The following is a 22,510-nucleotide window of genomic DNA, read 5'->3' as shown; positions in this document are numbered from 1 at the left end:
GGCATCTACTGTTTCCTTTCCTTTCCTCTTTAATTTAACAAAAAAATAAATGTTATTTACTCCTATGTTGCAGATGGGGAATCTAAGCAGCTGGGCTGGGAAAAGGGTGAAGAGAGGGCGAGACTGACATAGACCCGGGGCCACAAACTGGACCACAGATGGGGCAGGATGTTATATAAAAAGAGTGGGGCACCTTCACGTTACGAGTGGTGAAACTGAGGGCCAGAGAGAAGAAGGGTTCTGCCCAAGGTCACATGGAAAGGCAATGTCTACTAATTTCCAGTCCAGTGTTCTGCACCCCCCCCCCACTATCAATAAGCAGTTTCTTGTATTTTTACAAATTGCTTTTAAACTTTTTTACTCTGAAGTCATTTCAGATTGACAGCAAAATTGGAGAAGCTGTATAGATGCCCATTACATCCTCACTCTGCTTCCCCTAAAGATAACATCTTACATACGCATAGTGTAGTTATCAAGAAATTTTAGGTCTCACTAAACCTTTTTTTTTTTTTTGAGATACTTGTGGATTTGCATTCAGTTAAAATAAATAATCTAGAGTCCTCGTGTATCCCTCATGCAGTTTTCCCCAATGGGAATAATTTAACTAGAACTTTTCTGTTGGTGGATACGCCTTAGTTTTATTTTTCAAGTTCGTCCTCCCTCGGGAGAAAGCTTTCAGATTTCTTCCGAGGGGCCACAGAAGACAGAAACCAAAAAGAAATCAGAATAATAGTGGTTTTCTCAGCAGGAGAGATGAACATTGTGCTTTTTCTGGACCCACTGTTGCTTCTCCAGGGATCTCCCATGCCTTCCAACAAAAACCTCTGGGGTAAAGGTCCTGCAGGTGCCTTTGGGAGAGAGCCGTGCAGGCAGGAGGCAGGAAGGAAGCGGTGGCAGTGCTCCAGCAACTTCAGACCTCAGGAAGCTTGCCCTTGAGAAGGACCTTGGAGGTCAGCCGCCCAATTCTGCATCTGAGGCTTATGTCTCTACCAGCCTCTGCTCCAACTTTGCCAATGCTGAGAAGCTGCCCTTATTCAAAAGCTTTGATAACTTGGGGTGCTAGAAAGTTCTTTCACTAGACATGACAGCAGGACCATATTGTCTTGTACCCTGTGAGATTCCTACCCTCCCGACACAGTGCTCAATAACACTAGGCGCGCGAGTGGCGGAATGAATGAAGACGTGAACAGACATTCTGCCCAGTTTACGAGGTTGGAAGCACTGTCTCCCTCTGAAGAGCCCAGCGTGCCAGGGACAGAGCCAAGTGTCTGTGCCTCGTCAAGGCTAGGAGCCCTGGAACTTGAGAGGGATGGAGACCTCCAGAGTAAGATGTCTCTGGGGCGGGGAGAGGAGTCTTTCAAGTGTTCTGAGGGCCTGGCCGAGCGGCAGCCTTCTTCCGTGGCCCTGACTTATTACATTCCTGGGTAAGTTGAGGGAAATTCAATCCGTATGTTCCCAGGCTTATTTACATGACTCTCAGCAAGATGCTGCCATTGTGTAAGAGCCATTTGACGTCCGTGGTGCTGCCCTCTTTTTTCCATTCTGAGAAGAGTCCCTGAAGAAAAGCCAACTCTGCAGTCCGTGTGGAGGGAGGAGCAGGAGCACAGAGAACAGTCATCTGGGGCCGGACCCACCAGGCAATGCAGTGTCTGTGGAGACCTCTTTCAGTGAACCTGCAGGGGGAGGCTGAAGAGAGAGGGGAAGACAGGGGCATTGGCGGGTCACAGCCCCCAGGATTCCTGCCCGGTCCCGTGCCCATGTGAGCTCTGCCAGCTGTTGACTGCAGGACCTCATTGCAACGGGCGGAGGTGGGAGCCCCTCAAGGAGTCACAAAACAACAGGAGGGGTGGCTGGAGCATCAGGAAAATGGGGGCTTCTGGGAAAGGCACCCCAGTTTGCATTGTAGCACAACTGTGGCCAACTTACTTCCTCCCTATGGGCCTCAGTTTCCTCTTCTGCAAAGTGTGAGGCTGTACTCTATTCCACAGTCTTTGTGGGTGCCAATAGCCTATTCGAGAACCCTTTTTTGGTGTATTATTGTATTATCAGGCACTGCTTAGATAAATAATTTTCAAGAAGATATGTTTGCCACAGTCATTGGTAAGAAATACACTTTACACACTCACCTAGTGCATACAACCGAAACAATATTTTCACAAATCAGTGTTTATCCTTCCTACAAGATGGACATGTAGATCAATGGAACCGAAGACAGAGTACAGAAATAAACCTACATATTTATGATCAACGGATTTCCAATAAAGATGCCAAGGCAACTCAAGGGGGAAAGACAGCCTTTTCAGATGGTAGTGACACCATTGGATATTCACAGGCAAAAATACACACATATACAAATGCATAGACTTAGACTCTTACTTCTCATGACACAAAAGTATGAATTAAAAAATAGATCGTAGACTGAAATGTAAGACCTAAAAGTAGAGAGCAAACTGTGTGTATGTCCTCACAAGCGTTAAGCAAAGTGAAAGAAGCCAACTGTGAAAGACTAAGTACTTTGGGCTTCTCTTTACGTAGAGTTTCTAGAAAAGACAAAACATTAGAGACAGAAAATAGATCCGAGGTTTACACAGGCTATCAGGCTGCCAACAAGAGTGAAGGAACTTTCTGGAGGGCGGCAGGGTTCTAGATGGCGGTGATGGTTTCAGGGCTGTGTAAATTTACAAAAAAAAATATATAATGGATGGATTTTATATAAAAATCTAACTCAAAGAGACACATCAGCCAATAAAAGTAAACTTAAATGGTAAAGATGATAAATGATTGGTCCCTTTTTTGGGATCTTTGGGCGGGATGAGTTCATTCCAAACCATCTCTTCCTAACTTCACCCGTCTCTCTCCGTAACACCCACGGCATCATTACGCATGGATATGCTGCTCATAAATGACTAGCCATTTGAAAAGATTAGAATAGATATATAGAGATTTGTATTGAAAACTAAACTCTTTTGAGAAAAGAAGTTTATAAATCTAAGCCAGTCTTTCAACACTTTTATATGTGATACCAACACATGCCCAAAATTCTACCAAAATTATAAAGTCTACCAAAAATTTGTTATAAAAAAACTTTATAAAAATTTTTTTATAAAATTATAAAGTATACCAAAAGTATACCAACATTAGCCATGGCTTCAAGCACGTAAGTCGTCATACTCACTAAAGACACGATCTGTTGGTTCTGAATACCTATGAAGCACAAGGAAGAATGTTTTGTGTCTCTTTAGCAGCTTAGGATGGGAATCAGACACTGCCAAAGATTTCCTAACCAGTTAAGTGTCTTCTAAACCTCACTGTGGTTCATTGACACCCCCACCCCCACCCCAAGATCTACCCAATCAGAATCTCTGTGAGGCCAGACAGAAGATCTTGGGGATGTCTTCTTGCAAAGCTCCCCAGGTGGTCAGGGAGATTTGTGAACTTGGTTTGGCGAAATCAGCTCAATCAGTTTTGAGATCCATCACAAGGAACTGGCTTCCAATTATTGTTAAAATATCAAGGTTTGCAAATGAGTTACTTTAAAAAACATTTATTAAGCAGAGTACAGACTAAGCCGTCTCAACAATCATACCACCCACTCTTCCCCACCGTCGGGTCTTTAGAAAAGTGTGAAAAAGTAACAGTGGATAGGCTAGAATTTTGCTAAGTCCTGGGATCTCACATTGATAACCTGAGATCCTTAGCTTTTAAAAGCCTTGTAATCCTTTTCGGTCAAGTGGAGAATATTGTCAATTAATTTTTTAAACCGTTGTCTGCTGTTCAGTCAAGTTGCCCTTCTGTGCTTGTGGAAGCTGACTTTAAACCAAGTACAGAGTTCATGTCTGAAATTAAAGCTGCATTTTAGCTTTTTACTCTAGACACTTCACATCTCTTTGGATCTTTGTTCCGTTGTTTAATGATCTTACTATTTCTCCCAGATTTATCTCAACTCAGATTTTGGCAAAGTGAGTTGATATATTTATGGTATTTGTTATCTTTGTACCTCATTTGAATCACCCTGCAAACCTGTTTTCAAGCATACCTTTCCCCTCCCTCTCCTCACTGGCCTCAGGAGAGAGGGGCTCTGGACCTCACCCCAGCTCCCGGTCCTCTCCAGGATGCTCCCTTCTCCGGCCACCCTTCCCTCCTGGACCCTCTGCTGTGATCTTCAGCCACTCGGCCTCCATACCATAGAGAGATAGTCAACTTTTCCGATCCGAACACCAAAATTCTTCTCTGGCCCCTATTTCCGTCCCCATCTGGCTTCCATTCTCTTTCTCATTTTCTTTCCAGGTCAGGCTTCTAGAGGGAGGGAGAGCCCCTGAGTGTCCGTATTTCTCTTTTCCAGTTACTTCTGACCTTCTATCGTCTGGCTCTGTCCCCACTGCTCCCACAAAACCGCTTGCAGGATAGTCATGAAGGACCTCCTCATTGCCCAAAGCCAATCACCGCATTTTCTCTTCATACCTAATTTAACTTTCCTGGTGAGTTTGCTTTGGGGAACCATTCCGTCCTTAAAACAATTTTCCTGTGGTCTTATAGGCACTGCTTGTTCCCTTGTCCCTTCCTACCCCTCCAATTGGTCCTCTGTAGCTCCCACCACAAAGCATCTTTTTCACAGCCCCGTCTCTCGCTGTCCTTGGCCCTTGCTCCCCTCATTCTTCTCCAGTGGTGCCTCAAGTGCGGCCTTTGAGTCGTTTGTAGCAGAAGCTTAATTCTTGCTAAAAATGCCAAGTGCTGGGGCACAAGCCCAGACCTGCTGAGGCCGAATCCCAGGAGGGGCCCCGGGACTCTGCTTTAGAAGCTCTCCCTCCTGGAGACCCCATAGCACACTAAAGTTGGAGAACACCAGCTCTATAGACTTTTCCTGGGCCACGTTCTTTATTCTAATGTTTCCGACTTCATTGACCCCACTGCTGCCCAGACCCCCATTTCATTGTTGTCTTTAAAATCCTTTGCAGGGATTTCACCCCTAGAAACAGAGGCTAAGCTCCCATGTCCTGGCATGAGGAGCCCTTGTGAGTTGGCCCCCAAGTTTGCCTTTCTCATCCACAACTCTCACATGCATCCTGTACTCCAGATATACCCTTCCCACACCTACTTGTTCATATCTCTGGGGCTGGCTGTGTCTGCTGTCGGATGCCCTCCACCAAGGGCCACCTCCATTCACCTTCAAGTCTCAGAAACTATCTCGAGATTCACAGCCTCACCCCAGTGTTTTCTCTCTGCCCTTAGGGTACCTCTGTGTAGGACTCCCCACATCATATTGTGATCCATACTTGACCTTGCTGGGGCTCCTCCCTGACTAGAGCACCACACGATAAGGACCACATCTTGTTCTCTTCAGGACCCTGAACTATAAGGGGTCCACAGCATGGAGTAGGAAGACAGTGGTCATGGTGACAGGGGCAGCAATGGTGCTCCTGGCCCGCATGCATACTGTACTGCTCATCTGGGTGATGGGGAACTTCGTGCATCTGTCCGTGTGTTCCAGGCTCCAGGCTGGGTCCTGGGATACAGAGTGTGAACAGTCTCTGCTCTCAAAGGTCTCTTTTTGAGTGAGGGATGCAGAAAAGTCAGTAGGACAACCTGGGTAGAGAAGGCCATTGCAGAGGGGAACTTAGAGGGCTTTAGGAGCACAAAGGAGGGCATTCAGCCCAGACATTGGTTCCAGATGGAAAATTCCTGTCCTGGGAAAAGGGTGAAGTGGAACGAAAAGTTAACATTGCACAGGGTGGGAGAATGCTCCGGAAGGAGAATGGGAAGGCCTGAGCTTCAATGTAGTCTCTGCCACTGATGAGCCACCTGCTATATCACTTATGCAATCCCTGAGCTTCAACTTGCATGTCAGTAATGGGCGGAGTTTGAACTGAGTTCAGTTTTGAAATCGGTAAAAAGCAAAGTACAAACTTAGTGCTAAGTCTGTGTTGCAAAAGGTGCATTCATAAGTAGTGACCACCAGGTGGCACCAGAGAATCACTTTTAGCACAAACCCCGGGGTTTCGCCTCCTTTACTGAACCCTGGAAGGGGTGGGGCGGGGTTCTTTAGAATTTGAGGCTGATGGATGCCACCAGCTCAAGGCTTGGCTTCTATGTAAGGCTCTTCTGAGACATAGGAGCAGAAATCTCTTTTGAAACACGCCACTTTGGGGGAGCTAGGCATTAGTTGTCTTTACACGAAGTATAAAATCATCTTCTATGCCTGCTGATGTCCTCTGGAGCCTGTTCCAGCATTCGCATGCTACCGTTCCGGCTCTGACCCCATGTGTTGGACACGAGGAGGGAGAGGCATTGCTCTAGTCCCATTGGGACCACCTACTCACTTTTCATTCTCTGTGGGAGGCAGGCAGTGACCACAGGAAACAGCATGCATTGTCTTGCTAAGGACATGTCCCATCCCTGGGGCTTTGAGCAAAGCCAAGTAATTGGGAAGATGCCAAGTCCATTCTAGATCTTCATGTGGCTGGAACTGAATCAGAGACCCCTGTCAGGATCTGATGGAAGCCATGGACCCTCTCCTTCAGAACACTTACAACATGCATGTTGTTTCAACTGCTTCCAGACCTTTGCCTAAGGGACCCAGGCTGTGGTCCTTTCAGGGTTTCACTGGACCTTAAGAACTTAATGTCGTGTAGTCATTCTCGATGGTCAACTATGCACATTAGCCTCTTAATTTGTAGTAAGACTATTTCCTCCTGAGACGGTTATCTCTTCCAGAGAACAAAGAGTGGCAGTGATGGGTCCCGAGTCTCAGGATGGTTAATATCTAAACAGTGGACCGTGCACAGATGAGTTAGACATAACCCTGATGTGTTTGGATCTGGCTTTCATGGGAGCACCTGGGCTGCTGGAGGAGGCTCCATTCTGGAACTCTGCTCCAGGAGAGGCTGAAGAGCTGCGAATGTTCCTGGCTGGGGACCGCTTGCTGGGAATGCACCTTTGCTGCACCAGGAGGACTGGGAGCTTCTGGCCAGCTACTCATCCACATCTCTGTCCTTTCTTTGTGAATCTTGCTTGTTGCTAGAAAGCTCCAGAGGTTCTGCCTGTGCCCTGTACAGATGCTCCACACATAAATGCCTTCGGGATTCTTTGCTTCCTGAGGCTAATGACCTAGAAGCATCATAAGACAAAATAGCTAGCAATGACCTGGGGATGAGTGTCTCCACTTGGGCCTGGCTCTGCCATTTATTAACTGCGAGACTCTAGGCTTCAAATATAAAATGGGGATAATGACTTGTCTCCTTTGCTTCATAGCGTTCATGTATTCAACAAATACGGATTGGGCACCTGTTATGTGCCACTCACTGCTCTAAACACTGTGGATGCAGTGGATGAAACAGACACGATTTCTCTTGTCTTGATGAAGCTAACAGTCTAGGGCAGCTTGAGAATCAAATCTGAAAACGTATCTGAGTACCTTCTGTTGTCTCTGTAGTGTTGGGCTGGGCTGCCATTCATACACTCTTCTGACTCTTTGTCGTTGTTGTTTAATGGTTTTGTGGCCCACTGTGGCAGGAGACACAGACTCGGGCTCACAAATGTTACCAATGTGGGAAAGTTCCAAACAAAGTTGATGGCTCTCAACTCCAGTTAATGGGAAATTGTAAAGGGGCTGGCCACACCTGTCTTCCTTCCTCCTTCATAGTCTCTCTCCTGGAAGATAAATCGGTGGGACTGAGACTTCCATTATTTAAACAAGCCAGAAAGTCTATTGAGGTTTGGACAGGCAAGATCTTGCAGAGCGTGTAGGTAGGACACTTCCATCCCATCACCGTAGGGCATCCTGCGTTTCAAGTCTCTTGAGGGTTTCTCTCTCTGATCCCACTGCACTCACCGTATCTGATGCTGGGGGCGCAGCTTCACACCCTCCCCTACTCTGCACCCTCGCCTCTTGCTTTATTTCTTTTTTAGTGAAATTTAGTATGGCATGGGGAAGGAATCTTGTTAACAACCGAAAGGAAATAGAAAAGAAAATACCGAGCTGTACCAAATGAGACATGTTCATGGAGAACAGGGTCTTGAGCAGAAGCCAGCACTAACAACTTCCACCCGAATCTCCTTACTGACTCTGCCCCATCTTGTTTCCTGGTCACTTGGGCTTGGGGCCTACTCAAGAACATGTCCAAGTTTTTGACATGCGTTGAAGTCACAGCTGATGGGAAGCCACCTCCTGCTTTTCTCTGTGTTTCTTGTATGCATCCCCTCTCCTTAGCCCGCCTCTGCAGAGGATTGTTAGATGATATACAAGGATTGCTTCCTTGGATCTGTGCCCTCTGGTTGTGTCTCTCACATGGAATTTTGGCTCAGCCAGGACACTTACTTTGGAAAATGGAACACTAGCAAACTTGATGCAAGCAGAGGCTTTAAAAAATGCCTGATTTCTTTAGCTTTCACTCAGACGTGCTGAAACAGCAGCACAAATGTATGGCAAACAAGCCAGGTTGTCCCTGAAGGCACTAGCTCAAAGATTGGAAACAACCCAAAGGTTCCCATGTACTGATTTGAAAAGATCACCATGGTTTAGTATATAAAGAAGAGTAGTATATCCAGCATAAGAAGGTTTTGTGTCCAAAATATGGGAAAATAAGAACATACATTCATGTATGGTTGTGTCCTCGTTTAAAAAAAAAAAACAGTGGAGGGGTGCCTGGGTGGTTCAGTCGGTTAAGCATCCGACTTCAGCTCAGGTCATGATCTCGCGGTCCATGAGTTTGAGCCCCGCGTCGGGCTCTGTGATGACAGTGCAGAGCCTGGAGCCTGTTTTGGATTCTGTGTCTCCCTCTCTCTCTCTGACCCTCCCCCACTCATGCTCTGTCTCTCTCTCTCTCAAAAATAAATAAACGTTAAAAAAAATAATACAAAAATAATTTAAAAATAAAAAAACAGTGGAAAAGTATATGAGAAATGAATAAAAAAGTGTTATCTGTGGCTGGGAGAGGGCTGGGAGAATAGGGCAGACTGGGGACAGGAACAGGGAGGAAGATTTTTCACTCCTACCTTTTTACAATGTTGAACTCTGTTTTGATCAATTCAACTTCTGTATTAAAATGCTATTAAAGAAAATACAAGGAAAAAGTAAAAAAATACATAGAAAAAAAAAAAAGCCTGATTTCTCACTTAGGCCTCCGCCACTGCTCTGAGAACATGTTTGGGCTAGGCTGCTAGAGGGATGTGACAGAGAGCCGACCAGAGAGTCCCCAAGCCAACCTGCCCGCCGAACAACCACAGACACATGCATGGGCCCAGTCAGGATTGGTCAAGTAGGGCTTCTAGGTGACCTGTAGGTATTGAAAAATAATAGGGAGTTTTAGGGTGATTTGTTACTCAGCAGTTCCTAGCTGATACAACTGCTGCTCAGGCCATTATCATGCCTTTCTTAACATAGCTTAAGAAAGGTATTGGTAATTTAATAGTAATTCATTGGAATTTAGTGGTAGCTCATCTCCTGGCCTCCAGGCAATGTTCTTCCAGTCTTGCCTCCACTCTGATGTCAGAATGATCCACTCATGTTATGTTGGACTGAACTGAATTATTGAAGAGGCCATGAGGATCATCTGATCCTTTTCACAGATGAGGAAACTGAGCCCTAGAGATGGAAAGTGACTTTTTCATGTCACAAAGATTCAGGGACAGCCCCCATCAGCCTCAAGACGGGAATATACATCTCTGAGTGCCTGTTTGAGGCTCTATCCCTGCACTGGAAACCTGCTACATGATCAGAGTAGCTCCTTGCCATCTTTCACTCTAACAGGTCCATTCCTGGTAGTGAAGGTCTACCCTCTCTTTTCACTGAGGAGCATTGGGGAGGTCCAAATGTCTCTCCCCAAATGTCAAAGGAGAGAAGTGTGTGATGGCCCCATTCCAGTGACACCCTAGGAAATGACAGCTTCCCCCAACACAGCTCAGAGGCAGGTCTGGGCCCTGCTCAGTGTGGGAGGTGGGTCCTCTGTTCTGGGACAGCTGTCCCTAATTCCCTAACCTTTTTTGATGATTCCGCAGATATGACCGGTGAGGTCCCTTGCCAGACATGCTCCTATGGTTCTTCCCAGGGTTACAAAACATGCCCAGCTCGAAACTTTAATTCTATTTCATTGACTCCTTTAAGAAGGCAAATGGGACAGGATGAGGGTGATATTATCAAAGGAAAAACCTTGATGGCACCTTGATTTAGAAAGCAGTGAATCACCGAAGAGCTGTGTAGCACGGTGCCTCCAAGAAAGCACGCCCTTGTCACCAGGGTCGCGCGCAGGCTCTCTCCTGGCTGTAACCGAACCCATTTTAGGTGTCCTGGGCACTGGCAACAGCAATGCTTTTATGTCATGTGTGTTCTTCCTGCAACGCCCAAGCCTTCCAGGCAAAACGATTCTGAAAGCAACCAGTTCAAGGTTTCCATTTGATCTGTTTTGTGTGGTTCTAAATTCCCACAACCATAGGTGGTATAGACAAAGTACACTGATATTAATGGTGGGGATCTGCGAGACCCTGGGCCCCCACTTCCTGCTCTTACCCCCTTTCCCCTCCAGCAAGGCCGTCTTCCAGGCCAGGCTCGTCTCTGGGTGAGATGCTGTCGGTGAACAGGCTAACACTGAGTAGCAGCAGAAACCCAACAGCCCAGAGGACTCTGGACTAGAAATCAGGGCACCTCCTCACCCCAAGTGTTTGCAAAGGTAAAATATAATCCCTTTCCTCTCCCTAGGACCCTATCAGTCATTTGAATACCCACCCCTCTTACTGGGTGGGCTTTCAAACCACAATGTGGTTTGCAGAGGGGACCTGCACGTAAAGGGTCTGAGTGCACTCAGGAAGGGGCGGAGAGGGGGACCCGTCGCTAAAATCACCTTTTTATTGAAGAATAAAGGACTGGAGCTATTCTGTTCTGTGGAAATTATTCTGGAAACTAATTTTCTTGGACAGATGGAAAAAGTAGGGAACGCAGGAAAGAATGATTAGGGGTTCTGCAAGACGAGCCCTTCTCTCTTGTTTCTGAGAAAACTGAGGCACTTTGGTCCGTCCTGTTTTGAAGAAGACATAGGTGAAGGAGACGTGTACAAAACAGGTTACTCAATCGCCACCCTGCCTCTGTCCCCAACCCAACCCATGCACATACCTGAGCGCACGGAGAGTATCTCGGGAATCCTGTGAGCTGCTCTGAGGCCCCCATCCTTCCAGGCACTCGGCCCCCAAACTGTACTCCACACTCTCTCTTCAAAATTACAGAACACAAGGGTGTTCTGTAAAACACAAGCCACATTAAATCGATTCCCTTGCAAACCCTTTCATCAAAACGAAACCAAATTAAAACCCATTCGTATTCTCTACCGATGGCTGGACTGTCTTGCCGGGCTGTGCAGAATCTGCCCGTGCTCCGTTCACCAGCATTAAGTATCATCGGCTCTTGGGTTTGGGCCTAATTCTCTTATTTCCTCTGAAAGGCTGAAAAAAGTCCTGAAAATGACAGAACAGCAGAAATAGGCTGAGAACTCTTTGAGGTTATTAATTTTTATTTCCCGCTGGGTAAATTGGGCCCGAGGTTCTCCCGAGAAGCCCAGAGCAGTGATTTCAGGGGGCCCTGCCAGGGTAGGTCCAAGGGATCCATCCAAGGCTGGCACAGGAGAGCAATTGGAGGAAAACCAAAAAAGCCCATGCAAGTCAACTGGAAATAAATGAAGCTTGGATAAGCTTCATTGCCCGGCAAGTCTCCCCCCTTACCCAGTGTCCTTCCTTTAGGGGGCACGCTGCCAGCCAAGTTCCTAGATCTTCAGTCTACACAATCTGATCTGAATAATAGGAGGTAATATTATACAGGAGATAATGGCTAATAATTATTAAGCACTTACTTTGTGCCATACGCTATTCTAAACCATTTATACTCAGCCATTCATTTGTTTACTCCTTCAACAGATATTTATTGGCACTTAATACATATATAAATAAACACAAAACAGAAAAATAAACCCCTGCCCTTCACAGCTTACATTCTGGTACAGGGAGACACAAAATATACAGTAAATGCAATGAACAGGTAAATTGTATTGTATATTAAGAAGTGATGGGCTAAGGGAAGGAAAAGGGAGTATTGGAGAGCAGGGATCAGTTTTTTTTTTTTTTTGTAGCCAAAAATTTTTAAATTTTTTTTTATTTTATTTTGAGAGAGAGAGAGCACAAGCAGGTGAGCAGGGGGGAGGGGCGGAGGGAGAGAGGGAGAGAGGGAGAATCTTAAACAGGCTCTATGCTCAGCGTGGAGCCCAACATGGGGCTTGATCCCACGACCCTGGGATCATGACCTGAGCTGAAATCAAGAGTCAGATGCTCAACCGACTGAGCCACCCAGGCGTCCCAAGGGACCGGTTTTACATAGTTGGGCCAGATGGGCCTTACTGAGGAAGTGACATCTGAGTGGGGACAGAGGTGGTAAGGAAGGTATCTATGTGGTTAGCTGGGGGACCAACACTCCAGGTAAGGGAACAGCCAGTGCAAAGAGAACAAGCCGGATGCTCTAGGACCAACAAGGAGCCCCGTGGCTTGAGCGGAGGCAGCAGGGAGGATGGGGGTGTATAAGGTCAGAGATGTAAGGGTTTGTAGAAGCTGTGAGAGTCTTAGGGGGCCACTGTAAGGGCGTGGCTTTCTCTCTTACCAAGTAAGGAGCCACTGGAGGATTCGACTTAATGTGACTTACATTTTACAGAATCTCTCTGACTGCTGTGTTGAGCACAGAGTGTGGGGGGCAAGGAAGAAGTAGGGAGACAGTCAGGCGGCTGCTGCAATAATCTTGCTGAGAGATGATGATGGATCAGCAGAGGGGACAAAAAAGGCTTAGATTCCAGATATATTTAAAATTTAAAAAAAAATTTAATGTTTACTCATTAAATTTTTTTTTTTAAATGTGTATTTAGTTCTGAGAGAGAGAGAACGAGCACAAGCAGGGGAGGGTCAGAGAGAGAGGGAGACACAGAATCTGAAATAGGCTCCGGGTTCTGAGCTGTCAGCACAAAGCCCGACACAGGGCTCGAACTTACAGACCACGAGAATGTGACCTGAGCAGAAGTTGGACGCTCAACTGGCTGAGCCACCCAGTTGCCCCATGTTTATTCATTTTTGAGAGAGAGACAGAGAGAGAGAGACAGAGCAGGAGAGGGGGAGAGGCAGAGAGAGAGGGAGACACAGAATCTGAAGCAGGTTCCAGGCTCTGAGCTGTCAGTACAGAGCCTGATGTGGGGCTCGAAGTGCCGAGCTACGAGATCATGACCTCACAGTCATGCTTAACCGATGAGCCACCCAGGAGCCCCAAGATACCAGATATATTTTAAATGTAGAGTCGACAGAGCTTCTTGGATCTGTGGTCAGAAAGAGAGGAATTAAAAATGGATACCAGGTTTTGACCTGAGTGCTTAGAAGAATAGAGTTTCTTTTAGGCGAAATGGACAACGCTGGTGAATAAGCTTTTGGAGGAAGATCGGGAGTTCCGTTTGGGACATGTGGCGTTTACCAGAGCGGACAGTTGGATATGTGAGCCTGGAGTTCAGGGGAGAAGGCCAGCTGGAGCTATAAATTTGGGGGTCGTTGGCACACAGGTGGTAATTAAAACCTTGAGCTTGGATGAATTCACCCAGGGAATGTGCATAGGTAGAGGGTGGATCGAGGACCTTGGGGTGTCTCACATCCTGGGTCTGGGAAAAGATGAGGAACCCCCAAGAAGAAGGAACAGTCAGACAGGAAGGACAAAGCCAAGAGGATGCTGTCCCAGAAGCCAAGGGAAGGGAGAGTGTCAAGGAGGCAGCAAGGATCTGCTGTGTCAAATGTCACTTGCTCACAGATAGGAGCAAGACGGAGAGCTGGCCATTGGGTTTAGCAATGTGGAAGTCACTGGTGACCCAGACAAGAATGCTTCGTGGGGAGTAAAGGGCATCCAAACCTAGTCTAAGTATGTTTAAGGAGAAGTAGGAGAGGACTTGAACACAATGAGTACAACAACATAAGAATAGGTAGAGAGGGGAAAATAAAGGCTCTAGGAGAAAAAGACGAGTACTGTTGGAACCATGTCTTTGGGTCACCTAAACAGGGTTAAGAATCCAGTCACTTTGGATCACTGAAGGGCTGGCTTTGTCATAGTTTTCTAGGGCTGCCAGAACAAAGTACCACAAACTGGGTGGCTGAAACAATGGAAATGTACTGTCTCACAGTCCCAGAGGCGAGAAATCCAAGGTCAAGGTGTTGGCAGGGTTGGCTCCCTCTGAGGTCTGTGAGACTTTCTTCCAGCCTAGTGGTTTGCTAGAACCCTTTGTCATTTCTTGGCTTGCAGGCACAGGACCCTGTTCTCACCTTCTTGTTCATATGACGTTCTTCCCATGGACACGGCTGTGAACAAGTTTCCCCTCTGTGTAAGGATGCCAGTTGCATTGAATCAGGACCCTTCCCTACTCCAGTATGACCTCATCCTAACTATGTGCAATGACCCCATGTCTAAATCAGGGCATATTCTGAGATGCTAAATTTTTAGAGGGCACAATTCAACACATAATAGCTTTACTATTTTTTATTTCTTAAACTTTCCTTTTTTAATGCTGATTTAATTTTGGGAGAGAGAGAGAGAGACAGAGACAGAGCATGAGCAAGGGAGGGGTAGAGAGAGGAGACACAGAATCTGAAACAGGCTCCAGGCTCTGAGCTGTCAGCACAGAGCCCAACATGGGGCTCGAACCCACAAACCGGGAGATCATGGCCCAAGGCAGAGTCGGTTGCCCAGCTGACTGAGGCCACCCAGGCACCCCAACACATAATAGCTGTAGATAGGGGATGGGCAATATATCTTTCGTAACAGGAGAGAAGGTAGAGTACTTGTCCGAAATTGCTGCCAGGCTTATAGATACATTTGTGAAAGTCTGTGGACCTGCTCTTCTGATTGCTTTAATTTTTTCAGACGTGGAAATCAAGGTGATTAGCTGAGAGTGCTGGCAAAGGCAGATTGAGGAGAGGGATGTTGTCAAGTTGTTTCCAGCAGGGTGAGAGTGAGTGGTCTAAGGAAACACAGCATGACAGCTGGGCAAATTTATGGGCGCACCTGTGGTCCTTGGTCCTGTATCTAAAGCGGGGCGGTTTGTGTGGCGTTGAATTTTTCTCAAGCTCCCTTCAGCCACACAGGGGCAGCAGAGAGTGTGGGGAGGGTTGTGATTTACTAGGGCCTCGGTTTTACAAAGCAGATTTCAGCAGGGGAGGAAAAGGGGGGAGAAGGGAGCAGAGAGTAAGTGCAAGGAAGTTGTAATGATAGACTGTGAAAGCAAAACTGGCTAAGAGGGAAGAGAGGACCCTACGTGGAGACACTATGATTAAGCCAATTTTACAGAAGAGGAAAGGGATGGAGAAGTGAAGTACTTTTTCGGGTTGGATTAGTGGCAGAATCAGAATCCAAACCCAGCTGTGTGGCTCAGAGCCCACGTCTTTAGAGGTGGGACCAGAAAGGTGGGAGGAAAGAGGCAGGACGGAGGGACGCATCAGATTCGTTTGGGGACTGTTCATTCCAGTGGCTCAGCTTACAACCATTCTTAACCTACAAGCAAGGCATTCCTGATCCCTGTAACATGACATTCTATGATTCCAGTGGTTTCCTCCTCTTTGGAGAAGGATCTTCCTCTTTGATTCTGACAGAAATAGGTCTTTTATTTAGGACAGATATCTGTTTCCCTACTAACCTCCCACACTCACTTCTTTTCCTCTCTTAAATGTATATATAGAGTGTTTCATTGTTCCAAAATACTTTTATATTCATTTTCAGTCTTTGTGTCTGCAGCCACCCTACTATGGCAGTTATTGTTATTCCTATTTTCAAGATAAGGCAATGAGGCTAAGCCTCATTTGGAATTCAAGAGTCAGACAATGGGGCGCCTGGGTGGCTCAGTTGGGTAAGCGGCAGACTTCTGCTCAGGTCATGATCTCACAACTCGTGGGTTCGAGCCCCGCGTCCGACTGTGTGCTGATAGCTCAGAGCCTGGAACCTGCTTCTGATTCTGTGTCTCCCTCTCTCTCTGCCCCTCCCCTGCTCACACTCTGTCTCTCTCTCTCTCTCTCTCTCTCTCTCAAAAATAAACATTAAAAAAAATTAAAAAAAAAAAGAGTAGGACGTTGCTGTGACCAACATGATGATGGGCAGGAAAGAGGGTGTAAGCGGGCAGAACTAGGGGTCCTCTGAGCTTCTTGAAAGTTGTGGTAACTTCATCCAGGCTTGTGGTCAGTCTTGTGTTCCTCTAACCAACAGACAAAACCAAAGTCTTCCTGTTTGAGAGGGAAGTACAGAGGACTGGTGTGGATGAGACCCGGCCAATGACCTGCTGACTGATGGATTCTTGGCCTTCTATTTTTCCTCCCTGGGCCATCCTTCATAAATTACGGAGCTGATATTGCTAATTGTAATTGTTTTGTGCATGGATTATTTTTCTTTATACGATTTTATGTCTTCTGTACTTTCCAAATTTTCTACAATGAGAATGTTTTAACTGACTTTAAAATGTGAATGTATTAGTTAACCTTTACAAAAGTGAAAATGAAGGAATTGAAGTAAATGGCTTCTGAGATCCTTTCCAACTAAAAATATGACTTTATTATATTTTTAGAGAGAGGGAGGGAGGGGCAGAGGTAGAGACAGAGACAATCTTAAGCAGGCTGCACATTGAGTGGCTCATGATTTGAGCCAAAATCAGGAGTTGGACGCTCAACCGACTAAGCCACCCAGGTGCCCTTCAAAAATATGATTTTAAAAAAAGATTAGAGGGGCGCCTGGGTGGCTCAGTAGGTTAAATGTCTGACTTCGGCTCAGGTCATGATCTCACCATCGGTGAGTTCGAGCCCCGCCTCGGGCTCTGTGCTGAGAGCTCAGAGCCTGGAGCCTGCTTCAGATTCTGTGTCTCCCCCTCTCTCTATCCCTCTTCTGCTCACACTCTGTGTCTGTCTCTCAATAATAAATAAACTTAAAAAAAAAAACAAAAGGAAAAGTTAACTATTGAGGTCACGGAGCACAGAGCAAGCTGTGAGCTGCAGCTGAACAGTTACGCCAGCTCTTAGAGCAGGAGCGTCGACAGGTGAAACATCGAGCAGAAGGTCCAATTACTTGGAGGAAAGAGTCAGAAGTCCACCCTCTCTGTGATATAAGTTCAAGATGGAGACAGTGGACAACATGAATGAAAGAAAATCAGAGATTTCACTGAGGAAAACATCCCAGTACCAGAGAAGGGTACATAGGTACATAGGAACACACGAGGCTTCTGGGTAGAGTGAGGAGAAAACTCAGCCCTAAACTCGTCCGAGTGAAAGTTGGGGAAATGAAAGGAACAAAACCCAAACACAATCTAAAAGCTTTCAGAAAGAAAACAGATTTATCTACAAAGGAAAAAGAATCAGATCACCAAGCTTTTGATTGTCGATAATGGCTGCAAGAAATAATGGAATGATGTTTCGTGTTAAGAAAGAAAATGATCTTGAGCCTGGACTTCTATAATGACCCGAGTGATCATTAAAATGTAAGGTCAAACTCAAAGCATTTTAGGCATACAAAGTCTGTACAGTGACTCTCACTACCAGAATTTCTGAAAGCTCTAGTCTAGCAACCGGAAAAAAAGAACACAAGAGAAAATTATTGCAGAGAGAAACATTCTTGAGTAAAGAAACAAGGACAACTTAAAAATAAAATTAGTGTTGACTATTAAAAAATTAATACTATGCTAGATTTCAAATCCGTAATGATCCCTATGTCTAATCTGGGGTAAGAGGAGGTTAACATTTTTGTTAGAAATAGGGGGAGATACAGATACAGCTCAATTTTAGGGTATAGAAAAATAGACTTATTGTATTGTTTGGACTGCAGCACTAAGTGGGAATTGCTTTCAGACTTTGAAACGAAGATCGGGAAGTTACATATAAAAGAAAAAAAAAAGACTCTGCCATCAAAATGGAAATAGCAGTCTTACCCAACACCCCGATCGCTGAATAACTCCTTAATTTGCCTTCAACACCTATTGGTTGACTGGTTAAGAGTAAGGATGGACGGGTCTCAAGTTTTGCTGTACAATAAGATCAGCTGGGTAACCGTGTTTATAACTCTCAATAGCAGGTTTCACTCCCTATTAATAAGGTCAGAATCTCTGGGGTGGGACACAGGCATCAATAGTTTTTAAAACTCTCCAGATAATCCCAGCATGCAGCTGAGTTAGCTAAAAGGAAAAGGTCTCACTTCATGTGGAATTAGATGGCCATGTGACAGTGGTGAGGTCCTTGCACCTTCTGACATTCCTCTTACCCATCTCTGCGCCGTAAGAGTTAACATGGATGCCCGCCATGGGTTCTGCCAGAGCTGAGAAACTGATTGTCTAAAGCCAGTTCAGAAAGAAGAGGGTGTGTTTACTTCCTTCTGAAATGTATCACAGGGGACCCATCTGAGTACCATGCTCACCCCCTTCCTGGTCATCAGAGTTGGCACCCACATTATTGCTCTGTCTGCTCTATTATAGCCAAACTTGACCTCCTTCTCATTAGGAGCTTATTAGGTGGCTGCCCACAGCCACAGGTTGAAAAGCCTATCAAGACATTCTTGACCTAGAATAATGGTTAGCCTCCTTGCTGCGCTCTGCTGTTGGTCCCAATGCCAAGCCTGCAATACCTTCTCCTCTCCTCCCTGTCTATTCAGGACATACGCAGCTTATCTAGGAAGACACTGTTTGTTTTGTTTTGTTTTGTTTTGTTCTCTCTACTCACTATCTTGGCTCCTGAGTACATGCCAACCTCCTTTTTGCCAATTATTTTTAACATCCTCCAAATGCTTGTTTGATTGTAAATCTGATACTATGAAGAGGCATTTAAGCCTGCAGTCTTTGGTTTTTTGTTTGTTTTTTGTTGAGTTTGTTTGCTTGTTTGTTTGCTTGAAGTAATCTCTGTGACCAGTTTGGGGCTTGAACTCATAACCCTGAGATCAAGAATTGCATGCTCTGTTGACTGAGCCAGCCAGGTTCCAGGCTCCCCAAGTCTGCGGTCTTTAAATGCGTTCTCAACACAACCCACCCGAGTGTATGTCAGTCTCCTGCATGTCTTTTCCTCTTTGACATGGTGAAATCTAAATGCCTTTGGTGACGTCCATGCACTCATCAATCTAGCGCTCATCAACCTCATGAAACACCACTTTCTCTGCCTTCTGGTGAAATCCATTTTCCAGTCATGTCTCCAAGTCTCCATGCCTTTACTGCTGGGAGAACATGCTACCCACACAGCCTCTCCACTCAACTTCTCTGAGAAGCACTCTTGGAGGCCGCAGTCAGAATTGAGTTCACCTGCCTCTGTGCTCCCATACTACTCTTTTCCTCCCTCTATGATGGAAGTCATGACTGTGTGTTATAATTACATTTCTCATGTGTTGGTTTCTCTTGCTAGACCACAGGGAACTCTGTCTTCATCCATGACTATCACAGTGCCTAATGTTTAATAAATACTTATCAGATGAATGAATGAATGAGAGAAATGATTTCTAGATCCTGACTTGGCAAAAAAAAAAAAAAAAAAAAAAAAGACCTTGAGCTTGGTCAAAAATCAGGCTTAACGTGAGAGTGTGTTAAAATGCTTATTCCCAGGCTTCCGTCCATAAACGTTTTCATTCGGTAAGATGGGGATAAGACCTGGCAATCTGCATTTTCAAAAGCCTCCATATATGAGTCTGATTTGTCAGATCTGGGGACTTGCCATAGCCTGGGGGATTTTCCCTGGGAAATGATGTGCTTTTGCCATTCTTCCAGTGTGTGGAGTCCAGAGCAACAGGGCTGGTCATGGGGCTGTTTGGCCTCTCCCTTTCCAGGAGGTTCCAAGAGACCAGCTGCCCCTCCAGCATGCTCACCCGAGTGACGAAGAGTCTGTCCAGCTTAAAACGTTCTATGGGCTGTGCCCTAAAGACAGCAGACCTGTGCCCACGCAGACTTGCACGGTCATGGAGCCCAGCCTGACAGCGGATTTACATTTTGGCTGCCTTCTAATCCAAGAGGATCTGAGGAAAATAGAGCAACACTTTGCTCTCTGGGTCCTATCATCTTTTCACTTTCTGATGTGACTGACAGCCCGGGTGTGGGCAGTCTGTTTTTTCAGCCTCCATCCTTCTCTAAGCGAATATTGATGCTGTGTTTACCTCTAATTAATATTCATTGCAATAAAAGAATTACACTCATCACTATTAATTATATCCTTCTTGCAGAAACCGGCTTTTAATAACATATATTCCAGGGTGGAAAAAACAAGCTGCCTGTCCCCAGCCTTGTCTGGTGCCAGGAAAGCTGCCTCTGTGAGTGATACAGGCGGTTTCAATTTGTTTACTTGGTGCGGTGGGAAGAGCTGTGGGTGGAACGTTAGCTCCTCGAAGTTCTAGCTCCAGCCCCACGCAGCTACCGTGGGTTCTTGGGTTAATCCCTTCCTGCCCGGGCTTCACCTGCACGTCTGAAATGTGGTTGGACTGGATCATTCTCGTCTATGGCTGCACATTGGGATCACCTGGGGGAATTAGTGAACAAGGCCAAAGCCCGCACCATATTCCAGACGAAATAAAACAAAGTCTCTGTGGACTGGGCCCAGGCACCGGTCCTTTCTGGAAGATTCTCAGATGGAATTCTTTTGAACGTCGAGAATTTCAGGGTTGGTAACTGCTGACGTGGGAGTCCTCCTTACCAGTCTCCTAGTTGCTTATGGCTCCTGCACAGCGTCCAGAAGGACGCTCAGCTCTGCCCTGGTTCTCCCTTGTGCATCCTGGATTCAGCTTCGTGGCGTTCCCTAGGAGCGGAGAAGAGGGAATAATATTCACCAGACATCTGCTATGTGCCAGGCACATCCAGTATCTCATCTGTCGGTCATCAGACACATGTCTCATGTCTGCTATGCGCCAGGCATGGGGTATTTAATGTTGGCGAACAAGGAACCTTATGATCTAGTAGAGGAGAGAGAGTTTAAGCTGATAAGTAGCAATTAATTACAGGAGATTAAAGAGTTGCAAAGTAAAAGCAGAGGTTATCAGAACACATAACGATGATGCTGGGGAGTGTTGGTCCAGGAAACCTGCTTGATAAAGGCACATGTAAGATCTAAGGCCTAAGAACAAGCAGGGCTTAGTTCACTTAATCGACCGGGAGGAGCACTGGAGTCAGAGATAACGCCCTCACGAGGCAGATGCTGCGGTTCCTGTTTTACAGATAAGCCAACTGAGGTCCAGTGCTTTTCCTGAGGTCGAGGCAACCACCTGAGTTCTAACTTTTTGGCCGGGAGGGGTTATTAGACACCACTGAAACCACGTGATGGGGCAGAACGGGTCGAAATGACCTTGGCTGCAGCTGGACAGAGTAGGAATCAGGTTGGAGCGGGAATGGAGTGAAGCCACAGGCCCAAGGTGGGCTGCAGGTAGAAAACGCCACCTGCTTGGTTGTGCGGCAGACTGAGCGTGGTCCCGGAACACATCACAGTGTTCACGCCCATCTCGGATGGGAGTAGCGTTCTTGGTAAGGCAGACAGGACATGTGGGATGCAAAGAGGGGTCCAACAGCAAGGGATACTCGGATGATGCCAGCAACGGGTCTCCTCCCGTTAGCCTGGAGTTCAGAGATGGGATCCCAAACTCGGAGAAAGGCAAGACAGTGCCCTGCCAGTCAGGACTAGACAAGCCCAGCAATGCAACTGCCTCTGGGAACAGGGTAACACCACATCTTGACAACTGGCCAGGGCTCAGAGGTGAGAGTAAAACAGGAAGTCAAAGCCAGTGTAGCGCCGCCAGACTTGATGCTGAGGTCCAGAGCTTTGACCCACAGGATCGGTGTGGGAGGTTGTGGGAGGGCTTACCTGAAGATGGGAATCAAGTAGTTCCGAGTGTGGAGGGAGCAGGTATATGGAGGGGAGGCAGGAGGGGTGTGACTGTCCAATCCAGTGGTCCTCGGTGGTTATGCGATTCTGGTATCTCCTTAGAATTTTCTGCAATATGTCTGGGGTAGAGTGCAGGCACCTGCGCTTTTAAGAATCTCCATAGGCAACTCTAGTGGATGTAAGGATCACTGATTTAGACCAATCCCTTCAGTGTTGCAGATGAAGAAACTGAGGCCTACAGAAAAGAGACTTGCCCAAGGTCATATATCATACTAGCAGAAATAGGATTTAAACCCTGGTTTCTTCATCCCCAGTCCAAAGTACCTAAATGTTCAAGTTGGCAATTAACGTCAACAGCAGTAACAACAGCTCCTTAAGTGCATACCCCTAGGCCTCTGATTCCATCTGATCTTCACAATCAGGGACTATTTATGCCCCAGGTATCAGATCAGCAAACAGAGACTGTGTGTGACTGGAAATAATTTACTTGCTCAAGGCCATGTGGCTGGGCTGGGACAAGAACACCTTCTTTGCTAGTCCTGAGATCTTTCTCCGGTGTCAGATGATAAAAGTAGGCTTTTTTTCCCAAGAGGAAGGCCCGACCCTTCTCAACCTGGACAGTCTAATGGCCCCCAATCCATTTCCTGTACATGTC

The sequence above is a fragment of the Acinonyx jubatus genome, chromosome C2, assembly GCF_027475565.1.
Source record: "Acinonyx jubatus isolate Ajub_Pintada_27869175 chromosome C2, VMU_Ajub_asm_v1.0, whole genome shotgun sequence".
NCBI lineage: Eukaryota > Metazoa > Chordata > Mammalia > Carnivora > Felidae > Acinonyx > Acinonyx jubatus.
This window is presented reverse-complemented; position numbering follows the sequence as displayed.